At 49.6% G+C, this 16,428-nt stretch overlaps 1 long non-coding RNA gene across 1 annotated transcript in view; it reads left to right on the plus strand.

The window, feature by feature from the left end:
- Positions 1-16,428, plus strand: part of LOC140400004 (uncharacterized) — a 113,761-nt gene extending 97,333 nt beyond the window's left edge. The window contains exons 3-4 of the long non-coding RNA XR_011937956.1: positions 1,159-1,243; positions 16,304-16,428. This is a non-coding gene — a long non-coding RNA (uncharacterized lncRNA). The remainder of the gene's footprint in view (positions 1-1,158; positions 1,244-16,303) is intronic.

A 16,428-nucleotide genomic window follows, 5' to 3' on the forward strand; every position in this document is an offset into this window, starting at 1 on the left:
ACAGCTACAAAGGTGATTGGCTGAGCCCGAGGGCGCAGGGCCATTTGCAGCCACACACACAGTCCCCCCAACACGGGCTCTAGAGGAGGTTTTGCTCCACATGCGATGACTATGAAATGGGGAATGTTCCCATTGATTCTCAATGCTGAATTGCGGCGGGGATGTGCGCATGCCCGGTGTAACCCCGCCCCTGCTGGTCGTCATTCTGAGATTGGGAGCGCATGCGCAGCCCTTCCCCCACACACTCTCCATTTGGTCAGAGTGGAATCGCTTTGTTGAAGCTGAGGGAAATGTCAATGTCAGCGCCCAGGTCAGCGAGGAAACAGCGTTCTCATTGCAGCAGCACCTCCATCTGGGAGTGTGAGCAAAGAGGCTCAGAGATCATTACTGACTCGGGGGGAGTTCAGGGAGAATCGGGGGCTGTTTGCAAGAGGCGCAGCGGAGCACGATCTTGTTCCGGGACTTGGAGTGAGCAGGGGGAAGGGAGAGCTCTTTCTGGGCCTGGCTTATTGTCTGATTCTGGGTTAGGATTTGGAGAGTATTTTCTTTCTTTTACTGATTGGGGGCAGCACGGCGGCATCGGGGTTGGCACGGTTGCTTCACAGCTCTAGGGTCCCAGGTTCGAATCCCGGCTTCGTCACTGTCTGTGTGGAGTCTGCACGTTCTCCCCGTATCTGCGTGGGTTTCCTCCGGGTGCTCCAGTTTCCTCCCACAGTCAGATGTGCGGGTTAGGTGGAATGGCCATGATAAATTGCACTTCGTGTCCAACACTGTCCAACAGCGCACATGGGCTGGTTTAGCACACTGGGCTAAATCGCTGGCTTTTAAAGCAGACCAAGGCAGGCCAGCAGCACGGTTCACTTCCCGTACCAGCCTCCCCGAACAGGTGCTGGAATGTGGCGACTCGGGGCTTTTCACAGTAACTTCATTTGAAGCCGACTTGTGACAATAAGCGATTTTCATTTCATTTCACATGGTTAGGTGGGGTTACTGGGTAAGGGTGGAGGCGTGGAACGCTCTTTACAAAGATGGGCTCGATGGACCGAATGGCCTCCTTTTGCACTATAAATTCTGTGATTATCAGTTGAAAGAATAGATTGATCTATCATTGGCCTCGTCTGACCCTGATTTACAAGAGATATGCTTTCTTCCCCCTAGTTCAACAGATGAAGAAATGAGTTCCAAGAACAAGATGATGATTCCTCAGCAAAATGTATGTGCCGCCGTCTCCTTCTAACTGACAGTAAGTACAATATTAATCCAACATTGCAGAGACACAGACACAACATCATCTCCACCGTCACAGAGAACAGAAGCAGTCACACTCACATTGACCTCAAGTCCCAGATAAACATGTCCAATCCAACAGTGATACACGAGAGGGCAGTTGGGATAATTTTCCACAATTCGTCCTCCCTCCCTCCATATCATGGCACGTTGGATCAACTTGTTGTGATAACAGCTTTTCATCTGTAAAGTAATCAGTATAGTATTAATTAGTATAGATTCAGCAATCAATGTGGATGTAATCCATTTGCACTTTTTTTCCACCTTTCTTAGTGCAAAATACATAATAATAATCGCTTCTTGTCACAAGTAAGCTTCAATGAAGTTACTGTGAAAAGCCCCTAGTCGCCACATTCCGGCACCTGTTCGGGGTGGCAGTTACGGGATTGAACCCGCGCTGCTGGCCTTCTTCTGCATTACAAGCCAGTTGTTTAGCCCACTGTGCTAAACCAGTCCCTGGTTTATCTCGAACGATCTCCGATATAACGGTACAGTGTCACTTTCATGAGACGTGGATACAGATAATTTGTTATTTCAATATTATCACTAAAAGTAATAATGGAAGATCAATATTGAACCAAAAGTTCACCATTAACTCACAGAACAGATATTGACAAGAACAGAAAACACAATAAAATCATGCTCATCAGAGAGGTGGACAGATAGAGATTAAACCCAGAATCCTCTAACAGAGATAGACAGCTACAAATGCAAGCACACAGAACAGAGGCAGAGAGTTATAGAATCAAATTGATTTTTAGCTAACACATGACCCATAACAGAGACAGACAGCTACAGTGGAAAACACACACTCTCACACACATTCAGACACCAACAACTGAGCAGAAAGCAGTAAAATATGCCATAGATCATACACAGACAGTGAGGGGAAAACACACTCGCACATTCTCCCACAGTAAGCAGTAAAATATGCATTATCTATCACAGAGAGACAGTGAGGGTAAAACACACACTCATATTTTCTTATGCACATGTTCACTCACAAGTAACTTAGCAGTAAGCACTACATAAGCATTATATATCGCAGAGTCTGAGGGTGAAACACACACACACCAATCACTAGGCATTAAGCAGTAAAATATGTTATATAGAGCACAGAGTAACAGTGAGGTTTATACACACTCACTCACACTCTTTCTTTCATACACGCTCTCTCTCTCACACACACACCCATGCACTGTCTCTCCCACAGACACTCACAAATCCAGAACATAGTAGTAATCAATAAAATATTAATTATATATCACAGAGACAGTGAGGTTAATACACACGCACTCACTCACTCTCTCTCTCTCTCTCTCTCTCTCTCTCACACACACCAGTCACTGAGCAGGAAGCAATTAAATATGTGACATATATCACAGAGATACAGTGAGGGTAAAACATGCACTCACACTCTCTCTCAAATACACACTCTCTCTTCAACACACCAGTCACTGAGCAGGAAGCAATAAAGTATGCGATATATACCACAGAGATACAGTGAGGGTAAAATATGCATTCACTCTCTCACTCACACGCGCTCACTCAGACAGTCACACAGCAGTAACTGAGCAGTAAGCTGTACAATATGTGTTATACACCATAGAGAGACAGTGAGGGTAAATCACACACTCGCGCTGTCTCTCACACACACTCTCACATTTTACTGCTGACTGAGCAGTAAAATATTTGTTACATATCAGAGAGAAACAGTGAGGGTAACACACACACACACACACACTGTCTCTTGCACACTCTCTCAGACACAGTCACACACACTCACAAACACTCTCTCTCTCATAGAAACCCTACAGTGCAGAAGGAGACCATTCAACCCATCGTGTCTGCATTGACCCTCTGAATGAGCACGCCACGCTAAGACCAATCTCCCACCTTCTCCTTGTAACCCCACCGAGGGTCAGTTTAGCATATCCAAACCCCATAACCTGCATATCTCTGGGCTGTGGGAGGAAACCGGAGGAAACCCAAACAGACACGGAAGAATGTACAAACTCCACACAGTCGCCCGAAGTCGGAATCGAACCCAGGTCTCTGACGCTGTCAGGCAGCAGTGCTAACCACTGTGCCACCCTGCTGCCCATCAGCAGCACATCCACTTTTCACCCTGTTGCTCTCTCACGCACATACACAAACCCTCACTATCCCTCACACATACAGACTCTCCCTCACACACTCTCTCACACTCTCACTCACACTCACTCCCTCACACACACTGTCACTAACACTCACTATCTCACTCGCACACTTTCACTCACACTCACTATCTCACTCACACGCTCTGTCACACTCCTTCCCTCTCACTCACACTCACTCCCTCACACACACTCGGACTGACACTCACTATCTCACTCACACTCTCACTCACTCCCTCTCACACACACTCACTCCCTCTCACACACACCATCTCAATCTCACTCTCATTTATGCTCACTATCTCGCACATTATCTCACTCCCTCTCACACACACTATCTCACTCTCACACTCTCATTTATGCTCACTATCTCACACATTATCTCACTCCCTCTCACACATACTATCTCACGCACACACACTATTTACTGAGCAATAAGCTGTATAATATTTGTTATGTATCACAGAGAAACAAAGAGGGCAAAACACACACACAACTGTCACACACACTTAGGCTCTCTCTCATTCAAAGATGCTCCCTCTCTCTCACACACTCTCTCTCTCACACACACTCAGTCACTCTCACTCACACACATACCAGTCACTGAGCAGTAAGCAGTTTAATTTTTGTTTTATATATCGCAGATACATAGTGAGGGTAAAACTCACACACACCTGTAAGAGTAAAATATGTGTTATATATCACAGATACATAGTGAGGGTAAAACACACACACACCTGTAAGAGTAAAATATGTGTTATATAATCACAGATACACACACACACACCTGTAAGAGTAAAAATATGTGTTATATATCACAGATACATAGTGAGGGTAAAACACACACACACCTGTAAGAGTAAAATATGTGTTATATATCACAGATACATAGTGAGGGTAAAACTCACACACACCTGTAAGAGTAAAATATGTGTTATATATCACAGATACATAGTGAGGGTAAAACTCACACACCTCTGTAAGAGTAAAATATGTGTTATATATCACAGATACATAGTGAGGGTAAAACACACACACACCTGTAAGAGTAAAATATGTGTTATATATCACAGATACATAGTGAGGGTAAAACACACACACACCTGTAAGTGTAAAATATGTGTTATATATCACAGATACATAGTGAGGGTATACTCACACACACCTGTAAGAGTAAAATATGTGTTATTTATCCCAGATACATAGTGAGGGTAAAACACACACACCTCCAAGAGTAAAATACGTGTTATATATCACAGATACATAGTGAGGGTAAAACACACACACACACACACCTGTAAGAGTAAAATATGTGTTATATATCACAGATGCATAGTGGGGGAAAACACACACACACCTGTAAAGAGTAAAATATGTGTTATATATCACAGATACATAGTGAGGGTAAAACACACACACCTGCAAGAGTAAAATATGTGTTATATATCACAGATACATAGTGAGGGTAAAACACACACACACCTGTAAGAGTAAAATATGTGTTATATATCACAGATACATAGTGAGGGTAAAACTCACACACACCTGTAAGAGCAAAATATGTGTTATATATCACAGATACATAGCGAGGGTAAAACACACACACACCTGTAAGAGTAAAATATGTGTTATATATCACAGATACATAGTGAGGGTAAAACTCACACACACCTGTAAGAGTAAAATATGTGTTATATATCACAGATACATAGTGAGGGTAAAACTCACACACACCTGTAAGAGCAAAATATGTGTTATATATCACAGATACATAGTGAGGGTAAAACACACACACACCTGTAAGAGTAAAATATGTGTTATATATCACAGATACATAGTGAGGGTAAAACTCACACACACCTGTAAGAGTAAAATGTGTTATGTATCACAGATACATAGTGAGGGTAAAACTCACACACACCTGTAAGAGCAAAATATGTGTTATATATCACAGATACATAGTGAGGGTAAAACACACACACACCTGTAAGAGTAAAATATGTGTTATATATCACAGATACATAGTGAGGGTAAAACTCACACACACCTGTAAGAGCAAAATATGTGTTATATATCACAGATACATAGTGAGGGTAAAACACACACACACACCTGTAAGAGTAAAATATGTGTTATATATCACAGATACATAGTGAGGGTAAAACTCACACACACCTGTAAGAGCAAAATATGTGTTATATATCACAGATACATAGTGAGGGTAAAACACACACACACACACCTGTAAGAGTAAAATACGTGTTATATATCACAGATACATAGTGAGGGTAAAACACACACACACCTGTAAGAGTAAAATATGTGTTATATATCACAGATACATGGTGAGGGTAAAACTCACACACACCTGTAAGAGTAAAATATGTGTTATATATCACAGATACACAGTGAGGGTAAAACACACACACCTGTAAGAGTAAAATATGTGTTATATATCACACAGATACATAGTGAGGGTAAAACTCACAACACACCTGTAAGAGTAAATAATGTGTTATATATCAAAGAGAGACAGTGAGGGAAATACACACAGGCTCACTGACACACACACAATCTCATACAAACTCACACCCCCAGTAACCAGAGCAGCAATCACTAATATATGTGTTATATATCAAAGACAGTGAGGGTAAAACTGACACTCAAACTCACTCACACACACACACAACACACACACTCACAACAATAACTGAGCAGTAAGCAGTAAAATGTTATATATCATAGAAACAATGAGGATAATACTCACACTCTCTCACTTACCCACTCTCACTCACCAGTAAATGAACAGTAAGCAGTACAATATGTGTCCTATATCACAGAGAGATATGGAGGGTCAAACACACACTCTCACACACCAGTACCTCTATGAATCAATCTTATAATAACTTTCTTGTCACAAGTAGGCTTACATTAACACTGCAATGAAGTACCTGTGAAAATCCCCTAGTCGCCACATTCTGGCTCTCTTGGGTACACGGAGGGAGAATTCAGATGTCCAAAATACCTAGCAGCATGCCTTTCGGGACAATCGACCCATGAGTGCGTGCAGTAACCTCACTGTCTCTCTGTGATATATAATGTAATTATTCCACTGCTTATTGCTCAGTTACTGGTGTGTGTGTGAGTGTGAGAGAGAGTGTGTGAGAGAGAGTGTGTGAGTGTGAGAGAGAGTGTGTGAGTGTGAGAGAGAGGTGTGTGAGTGTGAGAGAGAGTGTGTGAGTGTGAGAGAGAGTGTGTGAGTGTGTGAGAGAGAGTGTGTGAGTGTGAGAGAGAGTGTGTGAGTGTGAGAGAGAGTGTGTGAGTGTGAGAGAGAGTGTGTGAGTGTGAGAGAGAGTGTGTGAGTGTGAGAGAGAGTGTGTGAGTGTGAGAGAGAGTGTGTGAGTGTGAGAGAGAGTGTGTGAGTGTGAGAGAGAGTGTGTGAGTGTGAGAGAGAGTGTGTGAGTGTGAGAGAGAGTGTGTGAGTGTGAGAGAGAGTGTGTGAGTGTGAGAGAGAGTGTGTGAGTGTGAGAGAGAGTGTGTGATGTGAGAGAGAGTGTGTGAGTGTGAGAGAGAGTGTGTGAGTGTGAGAGAGAGTGTGAGTGTGAGAGAGAGTGTGTGAGTGTGAGAGAGAGTGTGTGAGTGTGAGAGAGAGTGTGTGAGTGTGAGTGAGAGTGTGTGAGTGTGAGTGTGAGTGTGAGTGTGAGTGTGATTACCCTCACTGTCTCTCTCTGCTTTATAACTCATATATTTCACTCTCACACATTCTCTCTCTCACACACTTGTACACTATCTCATTCACACACACCAGGAACTGAGCGGCTAAAATATGAATTATATATCGCAGAGAGACAGTGAGGGTAAAACACACACTCACACTCTATTTCTCTGGCAAACACTAACTCTCACACACACTCACGCTCTCTCTCTCACACTCTCTCCCTCTCTCACAGACTCTCTCTCACTCACACACTCACACACACAGTGACACATTCAGACAGTGAGGGTAAACACACACTCACACTCTATTTCTCTGGCAAACACTAACTCTCACACACACTCTCGCTCTCTCACACTCTCTCTCCCTCTCTCATAGACTCTCTCTCACTCACACACACCAGTCACTGAGCAGTAAGCAGTTAAATGTGCGTTATATATGGCAGAGGGACATTGTGGATAAAACACACACTCGCATATCAGGAACTGAGCAGTAAAATATGTGTTATATATCAACAGAGACAATGAAGGTACTCACACAGAGACAGTCACACACTGACACACACACACAGTGACACATTCAGAGACAGTGAGGGTAAAACACACTCTCGCCACTCTCAACTTTCAGTAACTGAGCAGTAAGCAGTAAAATGTGTTATATATGACAGACAGACAATGAGGATAAACACACACTTGCACACCAGTAACTGAGCAGTAAAATATGTGTGAAATATCAGAGACAATGAAGGTAAAACGCACACAACCCACTCCCTCTCTCACACCCCCACTCCCTCTCTCACACCCCCACTCCCTCTCTCACACCCCCCTCCCTCTCTCACACCCCCACTCCCTCTCTCACACCCCCACTCCCTCTCTCACACCCCCACTCCCTCTCTCACACCCCCACTCCCTCTCTCACACCCCCACTCCCTCTCTCACACCCCCACTCCCTCTCTCACACCCCCACTCCCTCTCTCACACCCCCACTCCCTCTCTCACACCCCCACTCCCTCTCTCACACCCCCCACTCCCTCTCTCACACCCCCACTCCCTCTCTCACACCCCCACTCCCTTCTCTCACACCCCCACTCCCTCTCTCACACCCCACTCCCTCTCTCACACCCCACTCCCTCTCTCACACCCCCACTCCCTCTCTCACACCCCCACTCCCTCTCTCACACCCCCACTCCTCTCTCACACCCCCACTCCCTCTCTCACACCCCCACTCCCTCTCTCACACCCCCACTCCCTCTCTCACACCCCCACTCCTCTCTCACACCCCACTCCCTCTCTCACACCCCCACTCGCTCTCTCACACCCCCACTCCTCTCTCACACCCCCACTCCCATCTCACACCCCCACTCCTCTCTCACGCCCCCACTCCCCTCCCCTCTCACACCCCCCACTCCCTCTCTCACGCCCCCACTCCCTCTCTCACGCCCCCACTCCCTCTCTCACGCCCCCACTCCCTCTCTCACGCCCCCACTCCCTCTCTCACGCCCCCACTCCCTCTCTCACGCCCCCAACTCCCTCTCTCACGCCCCCACTCCTCTCTCACGCCCCCACTCCCTCTCTCACGCCCCCACTCCCTCTCTCACGCCCCCACTCCCTCTCTCACGCCCCCACTCCCTCTCTCACTCGCCCCCACTCCCTCTCTCACGCCCCCACTCCCTCTCTCACGCCCCCACTCCCTCTCTCACGCCCCCTACTCCTCTCTCACGCCCCCACTCCCTCTCTCACGCCCCCACTCCCTCTCTCACGCCCCCACTCCCTCTCTCACGCCCCCACTCCCTCTCTCACGCCCCCACTCCCTCTCTCACGCCCCCACTCCCTCTCTCACGCCCCCACTCCCTCTCTCACGCCCCCACTCCCTCTCTCACGCCCCCACTCCCTCTCTCACGCCCCCACTCCCTCTCTCACGCCCCCACTCCCTCTCTCACGCCCCCACTCCCTCTCTCACGCCCCCACTCCCTCTCTCACGCCCCCACTCCCTCTCTCACGCCCCCACTCCCTCTCTCACGCCCCCACTCCCTCTCTCACGCCCCCACTCCCTCTCTCACGCCCCCACTCCCTCTCTCACGCCCCACTCCCTCTCTCACGCCCCCACTCCCTCTCTCACGCCCCCACTCCCTCTCTCACGCCCCCACTCCCTCTCTCACGCCCCCACTCCCTCTCTCACGCCCCCACTCCCTCTCTCACGCCCCCACTCCCTCTCTCACGCCCCCACTCCCTCTCTCACGCCCCCACCTCCCTCTCTCACGCCCCCACTCCCTCTCTCACGCCCCCACTCCCTCTCTCACGCCCCCACTCCCTCTCTCACGCCCCCACTCCCTCTCTCACGCCCCCACTCCCTCTCTCACGCCCCCACTCCCTCTCTCACGCCCCCACTCCCTCTCTCACGCCCCCACTCCCTCTCTCACGCCCCCACTCCCTCTCTCACGCCCCCACTCCCTCTCTCACGCCCCCACTCCCTCTCTCACGCCCCCACTCCCTCTCTCACGCCCCCACTCCCTCTCTCACGCCCCCACTCCCTCTCTCACGCCCCCACTCCCTCTCTCACGCCCCCACTCCCTCTCTCACGCCCCCACTCCCTCTCTCACGCCCCCACTCCCTCTCTCACGCCCCCACTCCCTCTCTCACGCCCCCACTCCCTCTCTCACGCCCCCACTCCCTCTCTCACGCCCCCACTCCCTCTCTCACGCCCCCACTCCCTCTCTCACGCCCCCACTCCCTCTCTCACGCCCCCACTCCCTCTCTCACGCCCCCACTCCCTCTCTCACGCCCCCACTCCCTCTCTCACGCCCCCACTCCCTCTCTCACGCCCCCACTCCCTCTCTCACGCCCCCACTCCCTCTCTCACGCCCCCACTCCCTCTCTCACGCCCCCACTCCCTCTCTCACGCCCCCACTCCCTCTCTCACGCCCCCACTCCCTCTCTCACGCCCCCACTCCCTCTCTCACGCCCCCACTCCCTCTCTCACGCCCCCACTCCCTCTCTCACGCCCCCACTCCCTCTCTCACGCCCCCACTCCCTCTCTCACGCCCCCACTCCCTCTCTCACGCCCCCACTCCCTCTCTCACGCCCCCACTCCCTCTCTCACGCCCCCACTCCCTCTCTCACGCCCCCACTCCCTCTCTCACGCCCCCACTCCCCCTCTCACGCCCCCACTCCCCCTCTCACGCCCCCACTCCCCCTCTCACGCCCCCACTCCCCCTCTCACGCCCCCACTCCCCCTCTCACGCCCCCACTCCCCCTCTCACGCCCCCACTCCCCCTCTCACGCCCCCACTCCCCCTCTCACGCCCCCACTCCCCCTCTCACGCCCCCACTCCCCCTCTCACGCCCCCACTCCCCCTCTCACGCCCCCACTCCCCCTCTCACGCCCCCACTCCCCACTCTCACGCCCCCACTCCCTCTCTCACGCCCCCACTCCCCCTCTCACGCCCCCACTCCCCCTCTCACGCCCCCACTCCCCCTCTCACGCCCCCACTCCCCCTCTCACGCCCCCACTCCCCCTCTCACGCCCCCACTCCCTCTCTCACGCCCCCACTCCCTCTCACCGCCCCCACTCCCTCTCCCTCCCCCACTCCCTCTCTCCCTCCCCCACTCCCTCTCTCCCTCCCCCACTCCCTCTCTCCCTCCCCCACTCCCTCTCTCCCTCCCCCACTCCCTCTCTCCCCCCCCACTCCCTCTCTCCCTCCCCCACTCCCTCTCTCCCACCCCCACTCCCTCTCTCCCACCCCCACTCCCTCTCTCCCACCCCCACTCCCTCTCTCCCACCCCCACTCCCTCTCTCCCACCCCCACTCCCTCTCTCCCACCCCCACTCCCTCTCTCCCACCCCCACTCCCTCTCTCCCACCCCCACTCCCTCTCTCCCACCCCCACTCCCTCTCTCCCACCCCCACTCCCTCTCTCCCACCCCCACTCCCTCTCTCCCACCCCCACTCCCTCTCTCCCACCCCCACTCCCTCTCTCCCACCCCCACTCCCTCTCTCCCACACCCACTCCCTCTCTCCCACCCCCACTCCCTCTCTCCCACCCCCACTCCCTCTCTCCCACCCCCACTCCCTCTCTCACACCCCCACTCCCTCTCTCACACCCCCACTCCCTCTCTCACACCCCCACTCCCTCTCTCACACCCCCACTCCCTCTCTCACACCCCCACTCCCTCTCTCACACCCCCACTCCCTCTCTCACACCCCCACTCCCTCTCTCACACCCCCACTCCCTCTCTCACACCCCCACTCCCTCTCTCACACCCCCACTCCCTCTCTCACACCCCCACTCCCTCTCTCACACCCCCACTCCCTCTCTCACACCCCCACTCCCTCTCTCACACCCCCACTCCCTCTCTCACACCCCCACTCCCTCTCTCACACCCCCACTCCCTCTCTCACACCCCCACTCTCTCTCTCACACACCCACTCTCTCTCTCTCACACACCCACTCTCTCTCTCTCACACACCCACTCTCTCTCTCTCACACACCCACTCTCTCTCTCTCTCACACACCCACTCTCTCTCTCTCACACACCCACTCTCTCTCTCTCACACACCCACTCTCTCTCTCTCACACACCCACTCTCTCTCTCTCTCACACACCCACTCTCTCTCTCTCACACACCCACTCTCTCTCTCTCACACTCCCACTCTCTCTCTCACACCCCCACTCCCTCTCTCACACCCCCACTCCCTCTCTCACACCCCCACTCCCTCTCTCACACCCCCACTCCCTCTCTCACACCCCCACTCCCTCTCTCACACCCCCACTCCCTCTCTCACACACCCACTCCCTCTCTCACACACCCACTCCCTCTCTCACACACCCACTCTCTCTCTCTCACACACCCACTCTCTCTCTCTCACACACGCACTCCCTCTCTCACACCCCCACTCTCTCTCTCTCCCTCTCTCACGCACCCACTCTCTCACACCCTCTCAAACATACCTGTAACTGAACGGTGGACACTAATATATGCATTATATATCACAGAGGCAGTGAGGAGAAAGCTGACACCCACGTGCACACACTTCTGCCCACACTCTCTATCACACACTCACTCACACACACGCACTCCAGGAACTGAACAGTAAGCTGTAAAATATGTGTTATACTTCACGGAGAGATCTCACACACTCTCTCACTCACACACACACTTACACACCATTAACTGAGCAGTAAGCTGTAAAATATTTGTTGTATCTCACCGCGAAACAGTGACGCAAAACACATCCTCACACTCTCACTCTATCATACAAACACTATCTCTCACGCACACTCAGGCTCTCTCACGCACACTCAGGCTCTCTCACGCACACTCAGGCTCTCTCACGCACACTCAGGCTCTCTCACGCACACTCAGGCTCTCTCACGCACACTCAGGCTCTCTCACGCACACTCAGGCTCTCTCACGCACATTAAGCAGTTATATATATATATATATGCGTTTTGTATCGCAGAGGGACACTGAAGATAAAACACACTCTCGCCACTCTCACTTCAGTAACTGAGCAGTAAGCAGTAAAATATGTTATATATCACAGAGGGACACTGAAGGTAAAACACACTCGCTCCACTCTCACACTTCAGTAACTGAGCAGTAAGCAGTAAAATATGTTATATATCACAGAGAGACAATGAAGGTAAAGCACACACATACTCTCTCCCCTCACACTCCTGAAGACTATTTCTCACACTCGCACACTCTGTCACATGGACTGACACACTCTCTTGCACACAGTCCCTCACACACTCTCACACTCTTTCATATTCACACACTTTCTGATACTCACAAACTCTCTGACACAACAATATCTGAGTAATAAGTAGTAAAATATGCATCATATATCAAAGAGAAACAATGAGGATAAAATACACATAAGTGCACTCTCTCACAAACACACATACATGCTCGCACACGCATTCTCACACATACACACTTTCACACAAACATGCACGCTTACTCTCACACACATGCTCTCTCACACACATGCGCTGTCTCTCTCTCTCTCTCTCACACACATGCTCTCACATATCAGTAATGAGCAGCAGACACTAATATATGCATTATATATCACTGAGACAATGAGGGGAAAACTGACACCCACACACACACACGTTCGCTCTCACACTCACGCTCTCTCTCACACACACACACACACACACACACACACACACTGAAAGTAAGCAGTAAAATATGTGTTATGTATCAATGAGAGACAGTGAGGGTAATACACACTTTCGCACACATTCATGCCGACTCTCTCGCACACTCAAACACACACTTACTCATCAATATCTGATCAGTAAGCAGTAGAATATGTGTTATATATCATAGAGTGACATTGAAAATAAAACACACGCACACATACTCACATTCCCTCACTCTGACACACCAGTAACTGAGCAGGAAGCAGTAAAATATGCATTATATATCACAGGGACATTGAGGATAAAACTTACACACACACAAACCGCTAACTGAGCACTAAACTGTAAGTATGCATTATATATCACAGCGAGATTGGGAGTCTGACGAACAAGGCAGATGAAGTGAGAATCTGGGGTTTGATGTATTTGCTGTCACTGAATCACGGTTGGGAGAGGGGAAGGATTGGGATCTCAATATTCCGGCATATAGGATCTCCAGGAGAGATCGGGCAGGAGGTAAAAGGGGCGGGGGTGTCACAATTTTGATCAGGGAATGAATGACATCAGTAAGGAGAGACGGCATCTAAGAAGGCTCTTCAACTGAAGCCAAATGGGTATATCTTAAAAACCAAAAAGGAGCAATCACATTACTGGAGTGTTCTAAAGTCCCCTAATCATCCAAAAGATATAGAAGAGCAAATATGTGGACAAATTTGAGAGAAGTGGCAAAGTAATAAGGGTGTGATAGTGGGATCAGTGGGGGATTCCAACTTCCCCAATATGAACTGGTGTTGTCATAGTGTGAAAGTTTAGAGGGAGCGGAATTCTTAAAATGCATCCATGAGAACTTTTTAAGCCAGTCCGTAGAGGGACAGACAAGAGAGGAGCGGTCTTGGGCTTCATTTTCAGTAACGAAGCTGGACAAGTGGTTGAAGTATCGTTGGGGGAGCATTTTGCAGACAGTGATCATAATTCATTAAGTGCAAGATAGTTCTGGAAAAGGACATGGATGGACCTCAGATCAAAGTTCTCAACTGGAGGAAGGCTGATTTTAATAAGATCAGATATGATTTGGCCAGAGTGGATCGGGAGCAGACACCTTTCGGTAAATCTGTGAAAGAACAGTGGGACACATTCAACAAGGAAATAGGGAGAGTACACGGCCAACATGTTCCAATCAAGAAAAGGGTCGGACCAACAAATCCAGTCAACCATATTTATTGAGGGATATACAGCGTTTGATAAGTAGAAAAGGGGGGGCCTATGGGAGATATCGAGGGCTCAAAACAGCAGAAGCGTCAGAGGTGTACAGAATGTGCAAGAGGGAACTTAAAACGGAAATTAGGAGAGGAAAAAGGAGACGTGAAAGGATACTTGCAGGTAAAATGAAGTTGTTTTACAAGTAACCACTCAGGTTAGACTGATTGGTCTGTAGTTTCCTGGTTTATCCTTTCCTCCCTTCTTCAATAATGGTACCACCTTGGCGATCCTCCAGTCCGCCAGCGCCTCTCCTGTGACCAGAGAGGAATTGAAAATTATTGCCAGTGCCCCTGCTATGTCCTCGCTTGCCTCACTCAGCAGCCTGGGATACATATCATCTGGCCCTGGACCTTTGTCTACTTTGAAGCCTCCCACTCAGAACCTCCTCTCTGTCTATATTAATCTCTTTAGCTTTATGACAGTCCTTCTCCCTGATTTCTATACCCACACTGTCCTTCTCACGGGTGAACACTGACACAAAATACTCATTTTAAACCCTACCTACATCCTCCGGTTCCACACACAAGTTACCACTGTGCTCTGTCATGGGCCCTACTCTGTACCGAATTATCATTTTACCTTTAATGTGGAAACTATTGGAAGCAATTCTGAGACACAGAATTAATCTGCATTTGTAGTGGCAGGGATTCATCAGGAACAGTCAGCATGGTTTTTTTCAGGGGAGGACATGTCTGACCAACTTGATTGAATTTTTTTTAAAGAGGGGAACAGGTGTGTAGATGAGTGAAATGCATTTTGACGTAGTCTACTTGGACTTCAGCAAGGCTTTTCATCAGGTCCCACATGGGAGACTGATAGCGAAGGTCAGTTTCTATGGGACAGAAGGAAATTTGGCAAATTGGATCCAAAATTGGCTGTGTGGTAGGAAGCAGAGGCAGTTGGTGGAGGAGTGTTTTTCTGACTTGAAGACTGTGTCCAGTGGTTTCCCACAGGGATCAGTGTTGAGGCCCTGGCTGTTTGTGGTTGATACAAATGCTTTAGATATGAATATAGGAGGGTTGATCAGTAAGTTTGCTGCTAATATGAAATTTGGTGGGGTGGTAAATGTTGAGGAGGATAGCCTTCGAATACAGGAGGACACAGATGGACTGATCAGTGGCAAATGGAATTCAATCTGGAAGAGATGCAGTTGGGCAGGACAAACAAGACAAGAGAATACATGATAAATGGCAGGATGCTGGGAGGCACGAAGGACCGGAGGGATCTTGGTGTGCATGTACACCAGTACCTTAAGGTAGCAGAGCAGCTGGATACAGTGGTTAAGGAAGCCTTTGGCAGTGTGTATCAAACTTTTTAACCGGGGTCCCATTTTTACCAACCGGCCATCCTTCGGGACCCTCGCTGGGCGGCCTTTGCGACCATCGCCGGCTGATCTTCACGGCCCACCATTTTCACTTGACTTTAATGTGACAGGTGAGCCTGCTTGGTCCCCACGATCTCACTTGCTTTGTTATTCAATGTTACATTTCTGATAATGACTTCAGCTGATGATTTAAGATCTCACTGCATTCACTGAAAAAAATACAGAGGTTTGTCCTCGAACTCGCCATGCTTAGTCTTCAAACGTCTTTGACATTTTGAGGGTTTTAAACTTTCATTTGCCAGTAATTCCCTGCATGTAACACCCATGAAATTTGACTCCTGATTGCAGTGGCACAATTTATAAACCCACCCCTCAAATACTCATCATTGTGCTGCTTTGTTCCTGTTTTCAGCTTCTTCATGGGTTGTTCACCAGAGGCCCTGGAGTTCACTCCAGCACTGCTGGCAGCTGCAAAATGGAGGAATCTCTCTCGGGCCCAGAACACGTGATGTCAGCGTACGGGGCGTGTGACCTGCT

This window comes from Scyliorhinus torazame, chromosome 24, assembly GCF_047496885.1.
Source record: "Scyliorhinus torazame isolate Kashiwa2021f chromosome 24, sScyTor2.1, whole genome shotgun sequence".
Classification (NCBI taxonomy): domain Eukaryota; kingdom Metazoa; phylum Chordata; class Chondrichthyes; order Carcharhiniformes; family Scyliorhinidae; genus Scyliorhinus; species Scyliorhinus torazame.